The 20,833-nt window shown below is 32.7% G+C and overlaps 2 pseudogenes; one reads left to right on the top strand and one right to left on the bottom strand.

Moving 5' to 3' along the window:
- Window positions 1–4,976: 4,976 nt before the first annotated feature.
- Window positions 4,977–14,512, top strand: LOC110712443 (annotated as a pseudogene).
- Window positions 14,513–14,602: 90 nt separating this feature from the next.
- Window positions 14,603–20,085, bottom strand: LOC110712444 (annotated as a pseudogene).
- Window positions 20,086–20,833: the final 748 nt, after the last annotated feature.

Below are 20,833 nucleotides of genomic sequence, written 5' to 3'. Positions count from 1 at the left end.
ATATTTAATGTATCTAACAAAATTATGGGTCTGTTCATAGTTACTTAATTTCAGTTCAGTTTAGTTCAGCTCCAATCAATCAATTTAGTTCAGTTCAGTTCAGCTCTGTATTTCCTTCTCGCATAAAATATTCATTTTAGCTCAGTTCAATTCAGCACTTCAGCTCCAATCAGTTCAAGTTCAACTCCAATAAGTTCAATTCAGCTCAGTTCAGTTAATGTGAACATGCCCTATGTTTTAATAATTATGCATGAAACAACTTTATGTATGATGAAATATAAACAATTTTTCATATTCATAACATAAGCAATCATGACATAAAGTTTTCTTTGCTATGAAGGTTCACCCTTTTTTCCTTAAATAAGGTACGGAGTAGTAGCATACTAGTATACACCGTTTTTTATAATCGTATGTTATTGGATGTTATACCTTATCTTAATGCTTGGTTATTTCGCGTAATATGCATTCGTAAAATCATACTCTTATGAGTATCAAGTACTTATTAAATTTTAACATTTTTTTACTATTATATTTCGTAACAAATTTTATTGAAAATTTCATAAGATATAATTTTAAGAATATATTATACGTTGTACTCGTATCCTCTATTTTAAAAAATCCGGAGGAGATACTCTCTATTCAAATCTTTTGAAGATGTGAAGAACCCGAAGCACTGTTCCTTAACAAATGTATCTTTATAAGAATAAATATTAACAAATGTATCTTGATAAGAATTAATATAACAAATGTTCCTCCCAAAAGCACCCGAAGAACAATTGATAGAACTTCATTCTTGAATATACTTCAATTATGTATCAACTAATAATAGAAATTAATATTATCATAAGAAACAAAGTTGATCGTATAAGAAATACCTTTCTAAGTCATGGTCATATAAAATAGAGTTGTCTCCACTAGTACGATAAAGGGGTAGGCCAAGTCTACCAATTAATCTTTCTCAAAAAAAAAAATTAATAATAAAAATATATATAATTAAGAATGAAAATTAATGGTGCCAAGTGATTCTCAGTTATTCACCATGCAACCTGTTGAATCATTAGTTTAGTAGCTTGATGAGGTAAAATCAGTCATTGGGAGAGAAGGAACAACAAAAGCCACAAATACCAAAATATTATCCTCTTTCCTCCAACAAAGCATTAATTGTGTTTTAATTCCTTTCAATGACATGTACATGCCACATATTATAAGCAATGCCACATTGTTTGCCAACTCACATGGGTAGATTACCTAGTGGGTGAATTAAGTTTTCTCCCCTTTGAATTTTTTTTTCTCACTTGTTATTTAATGCACTTAATGTAATTTGGTACTCTAATCATATGGTTTAAACAATCTATAAAAATCTTAATCCATAAAAAGTGAGAAATGAGATTCTAATAAAAGGATGGAGGGAGTACCTAAGCTCATTCATCCATTTTTTTTTCATGCTCTAAAATATCTCAGTTTGCTCACATTGTTTTATGGTGCATGAAAGTTTGGGTTGTTTCAGCTGGCAATGTCAAAATAAAGGCCCATCAATTACCAATGTTGGCAATGTACAATTCCCAACGATTATTGAATATTTTGATTTATTTGGCCCATTTCGTATATACATACTCAATTTGTCAGGTGGGGTGATTTATTAAAGGATAATATAGATATACTTTCTCCGTTCTTTTAATATTGTATGACCGAAACCGTTTTACTGTCCGAAACGAACCGATCCAAATGAAAATCGAACTGATTAAAAATCGTTTTTTTGAAACCAAAAACCAACCCGAACCGTATGTGAATGAATCCGAAATCAAACAGACCCGAATACGTTACACCGTATAAGAACCGAACCCGTTAATGAACCGAACTAGTTCTAAACCGAACTGAAATCAAACCGAACCGAAAAAGAACCGAACTGTTTCTAACCCGAAAACGCTTTCAACTCGAAACCGTTTGAACCGGGATAAAAACCGTTTACACCGAACCGTTAACAACCCGCAACCCATTTGCACCGAACTGTATATAAACCGAACCGCTTCCAAACCGAATCGTTTATGAACCGGATCACTTATAAACGAATCGGCTACAAAGTGCTTACTATAAAGAGAATATTAAAATCAAGTACGTAAAAAGGTGTTTTAAATGAAATTTAATTATGCACACATGTTTACTACCGATCGAGCATTAAAGAACTGAACTAGTTATAAAGTGAACCGAAAAAGAACCTACTAGTTATAAACTAAACCGAGAAAGAACCGAACTAGTTATAAACTAAACCAAAAAAGAATCGAACTAGTTATAAACTGAACCGAAAAAGAACCGAACTGTTTCTAACCCAAAACCGTTCCCAACCCAAAACTGTTTGAACCGGGATAAAAACCGTTTACACCAAACCGTTAACAAACCGCAACCCGTCTGCACCGAACCGTTTACTACCCAAACTGTTTACACCCCGAACCGAATTAAAATCGTTCGAGAATAAACCGAAACCGAATCGAACCGATAACTATTTAAACCGAACTGAAACCGACCTGCGAAACATTTAAATCGATTCCAAACCGACCCGATTTAATACCGAACCGATTTCAAATCGAACCGAACTCGAACTGTCAAACCGTTTTTGCATCACTTATATTTTAAAATTTTATAAATATTGTACTCCTTTTGCTCTTTTTAAGTACATTATAGTATTTTTATTTTAGGATAAAAAATATCTTTATTCACATTGTATATCAAATATGCCTTTACTTTTTCACACTTATTGTTTAGTATATATGTTTTAAACTAGGTTAGGTCCCGTGCCATGCACGGTTATTATAATTATTTATTATCGATTAAATGTTATATTTAATTGATTAAAAATAATGAAGTATTTGACATTTTGACATAATAAAACATGGAATTACATGTTTAATTGACATTCTAATGATTCAACCATATAAGAAAATCTATATTAGCTAAATATATAAAGATAAAGATTAAAAATTTATTATAGGAATAAAAAAATAAAATAAAATAAATCATTTAAAATAAATTCCTAAAAAAAAACACAGAAAGAAGAATATAATTTTTTTTTTTTTTTAAAAAAAAGGAGAGGATGTGAGTTATGGCAAAAATCCATACATATACACTTATCAGTGATCATATTTATATTGTAATGTCTTGTTTAAAAAATCCATACATATAAACTTATCAGTGATCATATATTTTTTAAAAATATTATGCAAATATTATATTTTCCGTATTAGTTAATTGAATGTCAATATAAAATAAAGGTAATTATCATAGCTATTTATATTTTAATTATATTTTACAAATAATTTCCTAAAATAAATTTTCTATTAAATTAATTGCTTTTTTTTTAAATACTAATGACACACCAGATTGTTAGGTCCCGTGCCATGCACGGTAATTTTAATTATTATTTTTAAATTAACAATGAATTTTTTCTAAAATAATATATGGTGTAATGAATTTATTATAAAATACCCTATAATTAATTATTATAAAAGAGCCTATTAGCCCGGTAGTTATTTTTAAAACGCATTTGACAATATGTATATTATATTTCATAAAAAAAATTGATACAATTTCTTGTCGTTAACCAAATGGGTTTCTTAAAAGTTGCACATTACACTTCTATATTCACTTTTAGGGATGTCAATGGGGCGGGGCGGATTTTGGCTTTTCAATCCCAACCCTCCCTAATAATCTCATCCCCATCCCCGCCCCGCCAAGTCTAATGCAAAAACCATACCCACCCCACCCCCCACTTGGATATCCACCCCCACCCATCCCCGCCTCCCAAATACAACAACAATACATAATTTAAATACAACAAAAAAAAATTCATTGTTTATATTACACTTTTTAAATTTTTTTATATATATTATAATGTATTACATTTATTACTTTATTTTACATTATTATTTATTATTTATATGAAATAGCATAAAAGTATATAATTATCTTTTAAAAAATATATAGATAGGTATGGGGTGGGGATGGGGCGGGTATGAAGCGCGGCGGGTGGGGTGGAGCGGGGATGGAACGGGTACAACCTAAAATTCACCCTTGCCCCATCACCCATGGCGGGTATGGTTTTTATTTTCATCCCTGCCCCGCCACCCGCCAAACCGAGACCCATCCATACTCACTATGTATTCACAAATTATGTTAAGAACTTGATTTTTTTTTCTCTTTCATTGATTTTTAGTTGTTAATATTTATTTGTAGAAGGATACATCAAATTTTTAATTTAATCTATTTTTTAATATTTGAAATTCAAAAAACTGTCTTGGATTTTTTTAACACATAATTAAAAATATAAATAAATAAAATTATTGTTGTAATAAGTAGTACATAATATTATGGCACAATTATATTAAAAATCTGATTTACTATATTTTTATGTACTTTAGTTTCTATATTTGCCAATGTACTCCGTATATGTTATGGAAAGACATATCAAATCTCTTATATATCTATTATTTTTGCTATCTTTTTATTTACGTGTAAGATGTGTCAAATTTTTAATTTAAGTATTATTTTGCTATTTTCTATTTATGTATAAGATTTGTTTGCTAAAAATTATTTTTTTTTAAAAAAAAAAAAAAAACTAAAGGACACACCAGAAAATGACACGTGTCATTGTTGGTGTGTCTTTTAATATATAGTTATTGGTTGATTACATTAGTAATTTTGTATTTTTATATTTCTCTCTCTTGCTTTTTCCCACCACCAAAATTATTGTGCCCGATCTATAATCTATATGGTGCAATACTCGGTAATAAAAAAAGGGAAAAAGTATAGTATATACTGGGTATGTTACAAAGTGTATGTTTATGTCATTAATATCAATTGAAGTATTATATAAAGTGGTTTATGTATTCACTCTTTATCCAGACCATAGTTTGATCACTAACAAAGTGATTTATAAACTTTGCTCAGGAAATTTTCTCCCGTACTAAAGTTGGGATCATAAAATGTGGAGGTTAAAGGTAGGAGAAGGTGCAAATGATTTTTATTTATACAGTACAAGTAACTTTCTTGGGCGCCAAACTTGGGAGTTTGATCCCTACCAGGGCACACCCGAGGAGAGGGAGGAGGTGGAGAAAGCACGTGGTAACTTCTACAACAATCGCTTTACAACTAAGCCTTCTAGAGATATTTTATGGCGTCTTCAGGTTTATTTTCTGGCTTGAGTATATAGAAATACTCCCTTCATCCCATAATATAGTTCATGTTTTTTCATTTTAGATATTCAAAATGTTGTTTCTGTATCCGTTTTTAGATAGTATATAAAAACCATTATATCCTCACTTTTTTAACTTTATTTATTGTATTTCATAAATTACCCTTAAATTTTGTACATGTCTTTATTTTTTTTTTCCACTTTCTCTCACTAACTTTTATTTTACCTCCGTTACATATTATTTGCAACGATTTGACATAAAGTAGAGAGAAAAAATGTCTAATCGTTGCAAATAATGTGTAACGGAGGTAGTATATAATTGTACTTTTCACTTTTATTAATCTATTCCATTCACTTTTTTCTTATATTTCTTAAATATCATGAAAAAACACAAACAACAATTATATTATGGGACAGAGGAATTACAAGTTAATGTCCGAGCATTCAATTAATACATGATTGGATTATTTGTATCATAGTATACAAAAAAAAGATGTTTTTGACAGGAATTTTTTTTATGTGGTGTGAAATCTACAAAATTGTTTTGGGGATTACTTTAGTACTACCTCCGTTTATATTATTTGTAACGATTTGACATAAAACAGAGAGGGAAAATATATAATTGTTGCAAATAATATGAAAAGGGGGTAGTATTAGATATTTAGATTATTGATTTCATTTTATAAATTGTTTCATTATAAAGAATTATTACAAACACGACTATAGTAAGTTCAATTGAGAGCTAGGGTTTAGTTAAAATGTTCACGAAGTTAAAAAATTTGAGAAATTTTAACTTTAAGTGAAATAATAAATGCTACTATCTTTTTCTTTAGTTTTGATAAAACAAAATAACTTTGTGCTAGAACATTCTATTTATACAAAACCACTAATTATGCAATTAATCATTTGAAGTATAGTTCCTGAGGGAGAAAAACTTCAGGCAAACCATACCTCAAGTGAAGGTGGAAGAAGGGGAGGAGATCACATACGAAACCGCGACGACAACGCTAAAGAGAGCAGTGAATGTATTCACAGCCCTGCAATCTGACCAAGGCCATTGGCCTGCTGAAAATGCTGGCCCTCAATTTTTCCTCCCTCCCTTGGTTAGTCTTTTAATAATATACATCACATTTGTATAATTGCACCATTTTATAACGAAGTTTTCAAGAGTTATAATGTAATTTAGGGATTTATTCCTCACATAATACAGAGAAGTAGGAATGTAATTTAGGGATGGAGAGAGTAATAACATGTAATGATGTTTTCAAGAGTTATAATGTAATAACATGTAATGTCATGCAGGTTTTCTGCTTATACATTACAGGGGATCTAAATTCTGTTTTTGGGCCAGAGCATCGTAGAGAAATTCTTCGTAACATCTATTATCATCAGGTTTGTGTTGATTTGAACATGGGAATAAATTTAATATATCTTAAAGAAAATAATGGACTAATCATAAAATTTATTATAATAGAATGAAGATGGAGGTTGGGGATTGCATATTGAAGGACATAGTACCATGTTCTGTACTGCACTCAACTATATTTGTTTGCGAATGCTTGGAATCGGACCTGATGAGGGCGACGACAACGGTTGCCCTAGGGCTCGTAAATGGATCCTTGATCATGGTAGCGTTACCCATGTCCCTTCTTGGGGAAAAACTTGGCTATCTGTAAGTCAAGTCATTAGTCATATATCATAATTTCACATAACTTGACCTTTTTTGAAATTTGATGTGACTTGCAAACAAATAAAACATTTTCTACCATTTTAGATACTGGGCTTGTTTGATTGGTGTGGAAGCAATCCAATGTCACCTGAGTTCTGGATCCTTCCGTCTTTTCACCCTATGCATCCAGGTATTAGATTAAGTGATTCATGATAAATATCTTGTAACGTGTCATGTTTATGTTAGTGATTAAAAAATTATTTCTTGAAGATTCTTGTACCAATATTTGATGTTATGTAGCAAAAATGTGGTGCTACTGTCGAATGGTTTATATGCCAACGTCGTACCTGTATGGGAAAAGGTTCACAGGTCCGATCACACCTCTAATCAAACAATTCAGAGAAGAACTCTACAATGAGCCCTTTGAACAAATTAATTGGAAGAAAATGTGCCATTTGTGTGCACCGGTAAGATCATATATATTTCTCGGCCTTAATATATATTCATAGATAATGTTGTCTAACTTAGCTTTTATCAAACTAACTAATTACTATGGGTGTTTGCAAAATAGGAGGATCTCTATTATCCTCATCCATTGATTCAGGATTTAATGTGGGATGCTCTTTACGTCTTTACGGAGCCACTCCTTACTCGTTGGCCTTTCAACAAGTTGATTCGAAAGAAGACACTCGAGGTTACAATGGAACACATTCATTACGAAGATGAGAACAGTCGTTACATAACCATGGGATGTGTTATGAAGGTATGAAACATACTTATAATAATTAATTTACAAGTAGCATGGGTGGTTAGAAAAAATTAGTACTAAAGATTAAAATTAAACATTATTGAATTGAATTTTGTAGGTTTTATTTATGTTAGCATGTTGGGTGGAAGAACCTAAAGGGGATCATTACAAGAAACACCTTGCTAGAGTCCAAGATTACATTTGGATTGCTGAAGATGGGTTGAAAATACAGGTGATTTTATCATCAAAAAAATCTCTAAACTATGGAAATTAATCATTACTCCCTCCGTCCCTTAATACAATACAATGCCTCTTTCGAGCATGTATTTACTTACATAATAAAGAGAAAGAGGCATTATATTAAGGGACGGAGGGAATACTAATCCAGAAAAAAGAAATGTGATGACAAAAATGCAGGGTTTTGGAAGTCAAGCATGGGATTGTGCACTTTCTGTCCGAGCATTGCTAGCTTCAGATCTTAGCCTCGATGAAATTGGACCTACTCTTAAGAAAAGCCACTTCTTCATTAAAGAGTCGCAGGTAATTCTTTCTCTCAAGTGAAATTTTCATGTGTACAAGTTGTTCAGTTCCCTATTTCGTTCCATGGAATTCTATTATAACCATTTGCATATAAATGATATGTGTGAATGTGTGATGGATGTTGTGTAATTGTGCAATGTGTGAATATGTAGCACTACTAGAAAACATTTGAATTCCGACGGAAAATTTCCGTCGGAAACACCCCGTTTTCCGTCGAAAAACCTGTTTCCGTCGGAAGCGCTTGTCGCAATATGTGTTGTCGGCAAAATGACCTATTCCGACGGAATTTTTGTCGGAAAAAGGTTTTCCGACGGAATTCTTTCTGTGGGACGGCATATTCTGGCCCAGGCAAGTCCGTCGGAAATTCCCGACAGATATGATTTCGCCGGAAAATTCCGACGGAAATTCCGTCGGAATATTCTATAAAAAACAAAAAAAAAACTACACCCCCACCCAGAACCACCAGCCTCCACCCAGAACCACCACCCCCACTCGAGAACCACCGCACACCGACCCCAACCACAAACCCACCCTTATCCCACCACCACCGACACAAACCTAGTAAATTAAACACCACCACCACAAACTCAGTAAATTAAACACCACACACCACCACCACAAACCCAGTAAATTAAACACCACACACCACCACCACAAACCCAGCAAATTAAACACCAAAAAACAAAAATTAAACCCATAAACGTGAAAATCAAACCCCAACAAAACGAAAATCCCCCGAAATCGAAAATTAACACCAAAAAACAAAAATTAGCCCATAAATCAAAAAATTAACAATAAAATCGAAAAATTCCACACAAAATAAATCAAAACCTGTAGATCTACATATTTAAACAGAATTTCGTTTTAAAATACATTAATTTTATTACAGGAAATATATAAATATACAATTATCTAATAAAATTCATAAATTTACATAACAATTACAAAAAAGTAACTAGATCTACAATCTAACCTAAATTAAAACTAGATCTACAAAACAAAAACCTTGAGAGTAGGTGGCTCGAGACGGTGGTTGTCGACTTTGTAATTGTTGCGTCGTTGTTGTTGCAGGTTGATGTTGTTGCGGGTTGATGTTGTAGCGGTCGTCGTTGTTGTTGCGGGTTGATGTTGTTGCGGATATAGACAAGAGAAAGATAAGAGGAAAGGAAAGGGAAGAGGAGAGAAGAGGAAATGGAAGAGGAGAGGCGAAAGAGATTGAAAAAGAGGAGGGGCAGAGCCACTGAGGGAAAAGAGAAATGAGAAGAGAAGAGGAGAAGAGAGAGACAGAGAATGAGAAGGAAAAGGGGAATGAAAAGAGGCGGAGAGCTGAGGAGCAGTATTAGGGTTTTCTTTTTGAAATGTGATTTTTTTTTTTTAAAAAAAAGGACTTCCGACGGAAATTCCGTCGTAAATTTCCGACGGATATAAATTCCGTTGGAAAATTAAATTTCCAACGAAATAATCCGTCGGAAAGTAAATATTTTTCGACGGAATAATTTTCCGTCGGAAATTTCCGACGGAATTTTTTATACGACGGAATATAATTCCGTCGAAATTTTTGGTTATTCCGACGGAATTTCAGGTTCGTCGGAACCTTTCCGACGGAATTCGACCTGATTCTTGTAGTGTAGTATCATAGAATTACCATGGACTTTGTGAGCGAGTGAGTGGTAAAGTAGCTAATACTAGCTTGGTACAAAATATCAAGTTATAGAAATATAGATGGTGCGACTAAAAATTGTTAGTTTGTACATATAACCTTTTGTTTTTGCTAACTTTATTAATTATGATCCACCACTCCCAAAATCAGATAGTGTTGTATGTAAATTTAAACATGATACTTAGCTAATGTTGTTCATGTTTGTCTATAAATTAGGTTAAAGACAATCCATCGCGTGACTTTAAAGCTATGCACCGCCATATTTCGAAGGGATCATGGACTTTCTCTGATCAAGATCACGGTTGGCAAGTCTCTGATAGTACTGTTGAAAGCCTCACGGTATGTAACACCCCTAGTTAAACAAGTAAATCACATTATGATGTTCTGTTAAATACAGGCATGAGCCACACTTTTTAACAAGAGAAAGAGTCCAATTTACAAGATTAAAGGAGATTATATCCTAAAACCATATCCAATGGAAGGAGTAGCCCCTTAGCCTTATTGTTTAACTCTCTCTCTTTTATTATGGAAAATTTGCCAAAAATAAAAGCACCTTTCACCGGTCTTCCATAAATGAAACGACCTTTTATTATTCCAAAATAAAACGACCTTTTGATACACATTTGCCAAAAATGAAACGTAAAACTTGTAACCTGTTTTATAGGATACATTTAACATGTGTCACTTGGTGTTTGGTTAAAATATTTTTAATTTTTCTTTAATAATAATGATTTCAAAATAACAACTATTAAATTAAAATAACTTTAAAAAAATCTAAACTAAAAACAAAACTGAGATTAAAAAACAAAAATCTCTTCCCCTTATCGGCAGGCGGCAGCAATCCCACCAGCCCACCATCGCCCGACATCACCGCCAGCAACCTAAGCCCCTTACCGGCGTCGGTGATACCCTCTCTTGAGCTAGTGCCCGACCATCCAACCCCTTCGTCCCCTTCCCCTAAACCACCTTTCCCCTACCCTAAATTCCCTTTCTTTCCCCTTGAAAACACTCCTCTCCTCACCGGAAAACGACCAAACTCACTTCCTATGCCAGCGAACTCGTTTATCCATTCCACCGGTCGTCTCCAACCACTTCCCCCTTGAACCACCACCTGAATATCCTAAAACCCCAAAATCGAGTGGTGGTTTTAGGGGTTTTTGACTTTTTGGTGGTGGTTCAAGGGGGGAAGGGGTGGAGATGGTCGGCAGAGGGGCGAAATGGGTTTTCCGACACAGGGGTGTGGATTTGGGTGCAGGGCGGTGGCAGGTGGTGGTGGGGTTGCTGCCGGCTAAGGGATGGGGGTTTGCCTTTTTTTAATTTTAGTTTTTTTTTTAAGTATTTTTTTATTTTAAAGTTATTTTTAAAAAACAAAATTGTTAAAAAAAATTTGACCAATGATATTGTGACACGTGTCACATGTTACCTATTAAACTGGTTACCAACCGATCACGTTTCATTTTTGGCAGATGTTTATCAAAGGTCGTTTTATTTTGGAATAATCTAAAGGTCGTTTCATTTATGGAACACCGGTGAAATGTGGTGTTATTTTTGACAAATTTTCCTTTATTTATTTATTTATTTTTCAATATGAGACATTTATATGTATTGTTTGAGAAGTTACACTTCAACATGCTTACTAATACTCGTCTTTAATTATCTATATAACCTTTGGTTTCTTCTATTAAATATAGTGTTGTCTAATATTATCAACGTTACCCCCGGAGGTCGTTGGAGAAAAGACGGACCCTGAACGACTATATGATTCTGTCAATGTTGTCCTTTCTCTACAGGTACGGTAAAGATTCATTGCTATTGTAGGAGCATGAAGAAAGTACAGTATAACCGAGATAGCTAATTTGATTGATATTAACCAAGGGTTTGATAATAAATATGGCAGTTTTATAATTAGTTATTGTAGAGTAGAAATTGGCTGTCACACTAGCTATTTTTCTACTACTCCCTCCGTCCCTTAATACAATACCTCTTTCTCTTTATTATGTGAGGAATAAATGCTCAAAAGAGATATTGTATTAACGGACAAAGGGAATACTTTGTAGTAGTTTGATATCACTCGATATAGAATGTTTAGATTTCTTTTTTCTTTTAAAAAAGTCGGTCTAATAAATAATAACTTTTAGGGTACTATAATATTGTATGTAGCCCATAAAGCTGCAAATAAGCATTAAATATATTTTCTTATTAATTTAGAGATGTATGATAAAATCATGTAGATACATTATGTTATGATATAATTGTGTGGGCAGCAAATTTTATTTTTAATCTCAGAGTAAAAACGGTGGGGTAACTGCTTGGGAACCAGCAGGGGCTCAGGAATGGTTGGAGGTGAGTTATGTTAATTTCATGCAATTCATTGATCCAAGTAATAACAAGTTAATGTTGATTAATTTTCCAATTATTAAATATAAATATGATCTTGATATAAATTTTTATTTGCACGATCTCCAGGTTTTGAACCCAACAGAATTTTTTGAAGGCATTGTCATTGAGTATGAGTGAGTATGTATTACCTATAATTTACATTTTACTTGGTCTCATAATATCTACATTATGGCCCCGTTTGGTTTAATGTAAAACATTTTCAATGGAAAATTAGTTTTCATGGAAAACATATTTTCAAAGAAAAACACAATTGTAAATTAGTTTTCCTTTGTTTGGTTGCATACAAGAAAAGTCCAAGAAAAATAAAAAATAAGAGTGGAAATGTAAGGATGAATGAAAGGGAAGTAAAAAAAGAGGTAAGGAGGAGAGAGGAAAATATGGCTTCCCTTGTTTTTAGAAGGAAAATGTTTTCCATCATTAAGGATGAAATTTTCCATCCTTGAAAAATTGTTTTCCACTCCTTAACAAACCAAACAAAGGAAAATGGGAAAAAAATGGAAAATTCATTTTCCATGAAAACATTTTACATCAAACCAAACAGGGCCTATATGTAGGTATGGGAAATGGGGAATTTGCTTCATATATGGGACATGGTTTGCTCTTGGAGGGCTAGTTGCTGCTGGTAAAACTTACTATAATTGTGCTGCTGTTAGAAAGGGTGTCGAATTTTTGCTTGCTACACAAAAGGAGGATGGTGGATGGGGTGAGAGTCATATCTCATGTCCCAAAAAGGTAATTATCCACATATATATATATATAGGATTAATTGTTGCATTGTTAGTTTATTTAAAGATCATTACTTAGACGGATTGTGTCTTTGCACATACATTTGCATAAAACGACCCATAGAAGATATATAGGGCTCGTTGTGCTAGCATTGTGCACACTGAGACTAGGTATCACGACCTTCATGCTTAAATTTATCAAAGTCTTTTTATTATTGGAGTCGCCTCGTGTGACGCTCACCGGCGAAACCCCTAATTTTACAACTGCAGCATTATTTCAAAGAGTTGATAGTTCGTACTTGATAGCACAATTCAAAATTTCGTTCATTTTTTTTATTTGTTTATTTGGTACTTAACTTTTGATTGCAAACCATAGGAATTTGTGCCATTAGAAGGAAAATCTAATTTGGTTCAAACCGGATCGGATTTACTAAGTCTACTTCATGCTGGACAGGTATTTTCATAACTTTATTAGTATATATCAAACCTAGCTTAGATTTATCATATTTCCTCCGTTCTTTTATTATTGTACATTTGTACCACTTGCCTTTTTAGAATTTTAACAAATATTGCAACATGTCCTCTTTACAAAAAAAAATTATTTATGTTCACACTACAAATACCAACATACTCTTACTTTTTCACACTTACTTTTTAATTTATTAATATGTCACATTGGCAATTTTGTATTTTTACTTTTCTCTCTCTTACTTTTTTCCACTACCAAAATATTTATACCCAACCTCTATGGTGCAATAATACAAAAACATAGGAAGTATATACTTTGATACATATTTTTTTTAAAAAAATCTCTAAATACTACTCCGTACATATTAATTTGCAAATTAATGACAAATTGCGTATTGTCAACTTTACAACTATTATTATATTTTTACTTGGCTCTCAAACACCAGATTATACTATTATAGACAAATAATAATCCTTATGACTATGCTTAACTTGCCTTTTCATTTTTGTTTTTCCATCTTACATATTTGTTAACAATTACTTTAATTTTGTAAAAAAAAAAAAAAAAAAAAAAAAAAATAAAAAAAAAAAAATACTTCAACATTAGGCGGAGAGGGATCCAACTCCTTTACATGGTACAGCAAAGCTTTTGATCAACTCACAACTCGAAAACGGTGATTTTACTCAGCAGGTAGCATAATCAATCTCCTACAAAAATCATAAATTTTAATTTTGTTATTTTGCAAGTTATATATTAATTACAAATAATACTCATTTGTTAATTAACTTAATTTTACTCTTGTGATTAAAAAAAAAAAAAAGGAAATTACAGGGGTGTTTATGAGGAATTGCATGTTACATTATCCAATGTATAGAAGTATATTTCCATTGTGGGCACTTGCAGAATACAGAAAGCGTGTTCCATTACCTTCTATTAACGCTGTCTAATCGGGTTTATTTTTTTCGAAATTGATGACATTGTTACAATGACTTTGCTCCGCAATAAATGTTTATTCAGTATGTATAATTTGAGTTGTAAACTTGTGATTACATTAAGTTATACTTTACAATAATGAATGAATAGGTTGAAGATTTGTCTTGTTAATGATACGTGGAAAACAAATGCAAGAGTATAGTACTCGTCTCATCGTCTGTGGATGCCTTGTTTATAAATGTACAAGTGTGTGAATGCACGGTTTATATTGTTGAAACTCATTGTAATTCACTTGTGAGTATCCCACATTGGAGAAAGAGTAGGTGTGATTTCACTTTATAAGATAAAGGAATTAGTCTACTATTACTAATTGGTTTTATTATGGAAGTTCTTAAGCCCTATTTGTAGATCTAATTCTTCTATTTTTTGCTCCGGAAATGTAGAGTTGGTAAGTTTCATACGGCAATCAAGGCTGGTAAAATGAATGTTGTATTGTAGATTTGTAGGTACATTAAACATTTAAACTCCTCTCTTATGACTTGTGAAGTTGTGATCTTTGTGAGTAGTAAAGAGTAACTAGTTGGAAATACCCCCAATCTCAGCAGAAAGATACAATCCTTATCAATATGCAAAATTGAATTCTACGCATACAAATGATCCTATTAAATCATTAATACAGATTACTACGCGTACAAATAATGAAATGATCCTATTTAGTCATTAATAATACATCCGTGCGATAATAAAACAATCAGGAAAAAAAAAAAATAATAGCCCAAGTTACCTTTGTGGCAAAAAAAAAAGTTCTAAAATGATTACATATCGACCGGTACACGTTTATACAAGGTTGCAGGTAACCTTGGATTTATAACTGCTTGTAATGGAGTTTTCATGTAAGTAACAGTTCCTGGACTCTCCCTCATGTCAATCTCTTCAATCTTAACACCATTTGGAGGCTTCCATTCAAAATGGTGCAAAAGATGACCCAAGGTTGATGTTACCAAATTTATGCCCACTTGTGCTCCGGGGCATATCCGTCTACCCGCCCCAAAAGGTAGTAATCGAAAATCATGACCCTTCATATCAATATCCTCATCGAAAAATCGTTCTGGTCGAAACACGTCCACATCATCACCCCAAACATTAGGGTCATGACCCAAGGCCCAAGCGTTTATGTGAACAATTGAGCCCTTGGGTATATCGTACCCTCCAATCTTGACGTTGGCTCGAGCCTTATGGGGTAACATTAAAGGGGTTGGAGGGTGAAGCCTAAAAGACTCCTTGGCTATAGCTTTTAAGTAAGGTAGGTTTGAAAAGTCTTCTTCGGTCATGATTCGTTCAGACCCAATAACCTGGTCCAACTCTTCTTGGGCTTTCTTTTGTACTCTTGGATTTCGTATCATCTCTGCTAAAGCCCACTCAACTGATATAGCAACGGTATCCACACCAGCAACAATCATATCCTGCATCATATTAACAATAAAAACTTTTAAATTAGTGTACAATAACTTTGTGACTTCAAAAATAGCTCAATTTTGACTAGTTTTAACTTGCTGACAAAAACATAATACTACCTCCGTTAACTATTATTTGCAATAAAGGAATGTTTTATATCTCACAAATAATACCCTATTATTGCAAATAATAGTTAACGGAGGTAATATATTATTATGTGCAAGCAAGTTGATATTTTATTTAACAAATTTAAATAGTGTATATATGTTAAACATACCCAAAGAAGGCCAAACATAGTGTCTTCACAAAGATCATATTCATCTTTCAAAGTGAGCAAGGCATCAACAAAATGTTGTTTTGCACCACCAATATTTATGGACTTGGCTTTAGCATGTTCTTCAATAATTTCTCTAATAAATTGGTCCAACCGAGCATTGAGCATTGCAGCTTCTTCTCTATCTTTTTTATCTAGAGGTGATAGCAACCATTGGAGCCATGGAAGGTACTCAATCAAGATGCTTGCGTTGTTAATTTTCGCCTTTCGACTAGATAATACGCCCTTCAATTCTGTTCCTACGGTGTCTAGTTCACCTTTGAGGTTTATAAACCTCTTTCCAAAGGTTAACCTTGTGATGTTGTTGAATGACATTATTCCTGCGTACCCCCTTATGTTCAAGGGTTTTCCCTTGTTTTCTGCATCAACAACAGTAATGAATTTATAGATATCATTTTAAAAAATAAAAAAAAAAAATAAAAAAGTATTGAAAGACCAATTGAATTAAAGCAACATACATGACGATTTAAAACATGCTAAGGTTTAAGTACGCTATAGTTTGGGCAGGCCAAACTTGGGCTGGATTTTAAAGAGCCACAAGGACGGGTGATGAAAATCGATTCTAAGATTACCTGAAACATGAAGGAGCTACTTGAGCTATCCCTCACTCTCAAATATATCATATCATATAACTAATAAATAAAGCTAAACTTTTAGCCAAATCACGAAATAGCGACACTTGGCATTGTAACTTTTCGCCAAGTGTCGCGCCACCTTGGATAAATTTAAATAGACTTCATATGATAAAAAAAAAACCGTCAAGTGTCACGCCACCTTGGATAGATTTCATAAGATAAAAAAAAATTAGGTAAGAATTCTATAGGATAGAATTTTAGAATAAGATTATTAGTTAAGAATTATATTTTTTATAAAATACCAAATAATAAATTTATAATTAGGCCACAAGACAACATCATTTAGCGTTTTAATTTTTCGCCAAGTATCCACGTTGGATAAATATAGATTGACTTTGTAGCAAAAAGAGTTAATTTAGAATTCTATTTTCAATCAAATTGAATTATAATACGTAGTATAATTTTATCTTAAAAGTCTATAAACTACCCAGGTATCGCCGGGGTACAAAACTAGTCTTATATATAATTACAGAGTCGTTTTCACCACAACCCTTCAAATCCTCAATCCTCAAATCTCAGAACGATTTCCCTTAATATTGTTAAAATAGAAATTAATTCCCATTATGCTTCGTTTTAAAAACAAATTCCCAAAGTAGTGTCCACGTAGGATTGGTTTTCGGTTCAACTTAAAACCGCTAACGGTATTAGCGGTTTTGCAATTTTTGTAAAATAAAGTCAAAGAGACCTATTTTTATTGAAAGGCGGTCTCTTTGAAGTTATAAGTGTAATTGCCAGCGCTCTCTTTTCTTGTTGTGAGCTAAGAATTAACAAGGACACAAAGAGACTTGTCGTATTGAAAGGCGGTCTCTTTGAAATAATTTTCCTGTAGACTATGCCTTGTGAATTAACCAAGGACGCAAAGAGACCTGTTATTGTTAGAGGAGGTCTCTTTTTTAAAACCGCTATTACCATTAGCGGTTTTAAGTTGAACCAAAAGCAAAAAAAAAAAAATGATCCTACGTGGACACTATGTAGGGAATTTATTTTTAAATCAATGTATTATGGGAATTGATTTTTATTTCAACAATATTATGGGAAATCGTTCCAAATCTCATACATTTAGGTTTTTTTAAATTTTTTTTTTATTTTAACCACTAAAAACAATGCATTTAACCAGTAACTACCATTCCACTACTTTATTCATTTGTTTTTTTTAAAAAAAAAAAAAATCTACCCAGCCAACTTTTTTTTTTTTTTTTTGGATTTTTTCAAGGGATTGCAATAACTAATAATAACAGTACAATTCATTTTTTCTTAAATACTACTAACATTTCACTTTGTGTTATTTTCTTTCGTGTATAATATGTGTGGTGTATTAGCACGGCTGCACGGATATACAGTTACTTTATCAGCAATTCACCATAGAACTCAAAATCCTCAACCCTTCAATTCAAACAACTTCCACTTCTCTAATCATCAAAACAAAAATATGTACAACACGCTTTTTGCATAACTGGCCTCATCGAATAGTTGCTTGCAAAAGAAGAAAGTAACCCCTCCTATAGCACTGATGGAATAACTCATATAACACTAACCGAGTAACCCTATAACACTGAACGAGTAACCTCTATAGCTTTGACAAAATAACCCCCATAATAGCTTGACACATTTGCGTGGCCATCCACATATAAGAGAAGGTTTTGTTCTTTTGAGTTTATGAGCTGAATACAGCACATCAGGTTGCAAAATAGTAGAGCATGTGACAGTAGAGTAGAGCAGACTCAACAGAGTATATCAGATTTTAGCAGAATAGAGCCAGAGCAGACCATAAATAGTTCAAAATAACAGGTTCTAAGTTACTACATCTAAATCAACTTTCCGTAATTGAAAATATCTTTTCTTATATTATATAATTAAAATCTTTCTAATATAATATATATCCCATGCATTTTGCACGGGTATACTCTAATTGTATATTAATAGAATAATATGCCAAGCTAAGACCTGCATTTAGTGCAAAAAACGAAATAAAACATGTAAACCAAACATGTGAGTATGTCAAATGACAAAACCAAGCCAAATCAAGTTAGGCCAAGTTTGATCGGCTATAATGCTATATAAATATCAATGCAAAAGTTTGATCGGTTATAATGGTATATAAATATCAATGCACATTTACTTGTTCAATTTCAAATACTAATGTAAAAATCATCATCAAATATAAAAGTCAAAAAAAAATTGTTCTAGATGAAAAGATTTAAAGCAAAAAAACTAACCAGGATCAGTACAATCATTGAAGAGTGATTCGATCATAGCAGTAGCCTCATCCTCTCTAATGGGCCTAAGGGCCTCAAGCTTTTTGGGAGTAAATAAAGCCAAATTACTAACTTTTCTAACCTTGACATAATGAGGCCCATAATCGGCCCAAATTAGATCTTTACCATCTTTTGTAAATCTAGCTGATGGTTTTCTATGTCTATCAGCCAAGTTTTGATCATGCTCTTTTAACACTTGCTTAGCAAGTTCAGCATTTGAAACGACGACGTTTAATTCAGGCCCAAGTTTGAAGGAGATTATTGGCCGTATGTTTGGGCCCACTCGTGGAAGCACCTAAACCGGACGGGTTTAATATCGTATATATTACCGACAACCGGTAAAGGTTTCGGACCGGGTGGTAGTTTGAACCTAAACCGTTGGAAGAAGTTGTACGCTAAGAGGAGTAAGATGATAAAGAGTGGTATTAAGAGGAGTCCCATATTTTTTAGGGTACAAAAAAATGAAGGGTTTATGTAAAAGGGTATAATAGAAAAGGTGAGGCTGTTTTTGAGAAAATGAATTGTGTGTTTTTATAGTGTATTGAGTTGAAGCTACTAGTAATAACTACGTACCCTTTTAAGTCGTGTTGCTCAATTTAACCAAAAGACTTTTTTTTGTTTTTTTTAAATTGAAATGAATGTGTTTTTTCTGAAAATGAATGATGTAAAATAGATGATACATAAATACATTTTATTGTCGTGGATAAAACCATGCCACTCATACTTACTAGCTACTGGCCATATTCATTTATGGAGGCGGAGTCAACCTCATAAATGGTAAAACAACAACACAAAAGAACCGGTGTATGCCGGTTGTTACTACGGATATTTGATAGAGTATATAGGGTTGGTGATGAGAATCGATCTCAGAATTTTCTAAATTAATATAGGAGTATCCTGTATTAGGTAGGACAAGTTTGATCCAACCAAACAAGTTTAGAGTTCATAAAATGGATCTCATCGTGTCGCAAGATAAACTCATTGTAGTGGCAGACTAGCAGTGTGCCACACCGCCACTGCTTTCGTTCACAAGATTAATCTAAAACATAATAACATAACAAATTAAACATAAAAATAAATTTTAAAACTTGGTAAAAAAAAAAAAAAAAAAAAAGGAACATGATAAACATAGCCCTTATAGGGCTATGTATAACAAGCTAAAAAAAAGAAATATTTAAGGATAAATTAACATTAATTGCACCAATGTGTATGTGATTTAGGGTCTGTTCACATTTATTGATTGGAACTTAACTGAACTGATTGGAGCTGAACTGAATTGAACTAAACTAAACTAAGCTGAACTAAATATTTTATGAGAGAGGGAAATAGGAGCTGAACTGAACTAAATTGAACTGAACTGATTGGAGCTGAACTGAACTGAAATTAAGTAAATATGAACAACCCCTTAATTTTATCATGTATTCCCAATTTAATTCCCTTTTACGAAGTAAATTTAATAGTTTTATAGTTATATATAGCTCGAAGGGCTACATTTACATACGTAGTATATCACTACCAAAAATTAAAATTAAATAAAAAAAAATTGAAATAACTGTTTACAATTAATATGATTGTATCTTGCACAGGCTATATAAGGATAAATTTCATGGAGATATGATGGTATGTGACTTTATTATTATTATTTTTTTTTAAATAAAATTAATTCATAAATAAGTCATACGACATCTACAAAAAAATTTAAATCTAACAAATTCATAGTAATTGAATCAAATTAACACATTCCGTAAACAAAGCTACGATCGTTGTTGCAAATCGTACATTCTTTATACCATCTTTCATATCGCTGTGAATTACATCCTTTTTT

The sequence above is a fragment of the Chenopodium quinoa genome, unplaced genomic scaffold (assembly GCF_001683475.1).
Source record: "Chenopodium quinoa cultivar QQ74 unplaced genomic scaffold, ASM168347v1, whole genome shotgun sequence".
Lineage (NCBI taxonomy): Eukaryota > Viridiplantae > Streptophyta > Magnoliopsida > Caryophyllales > Amaranthaceae > Chenopodium > Chenopodium quinoa.
The sequence above is the reverse complement of the archived record's forward strand: the minus strand, read 5'-3'. Positions and strand labels throughout refer to the sequence as shown.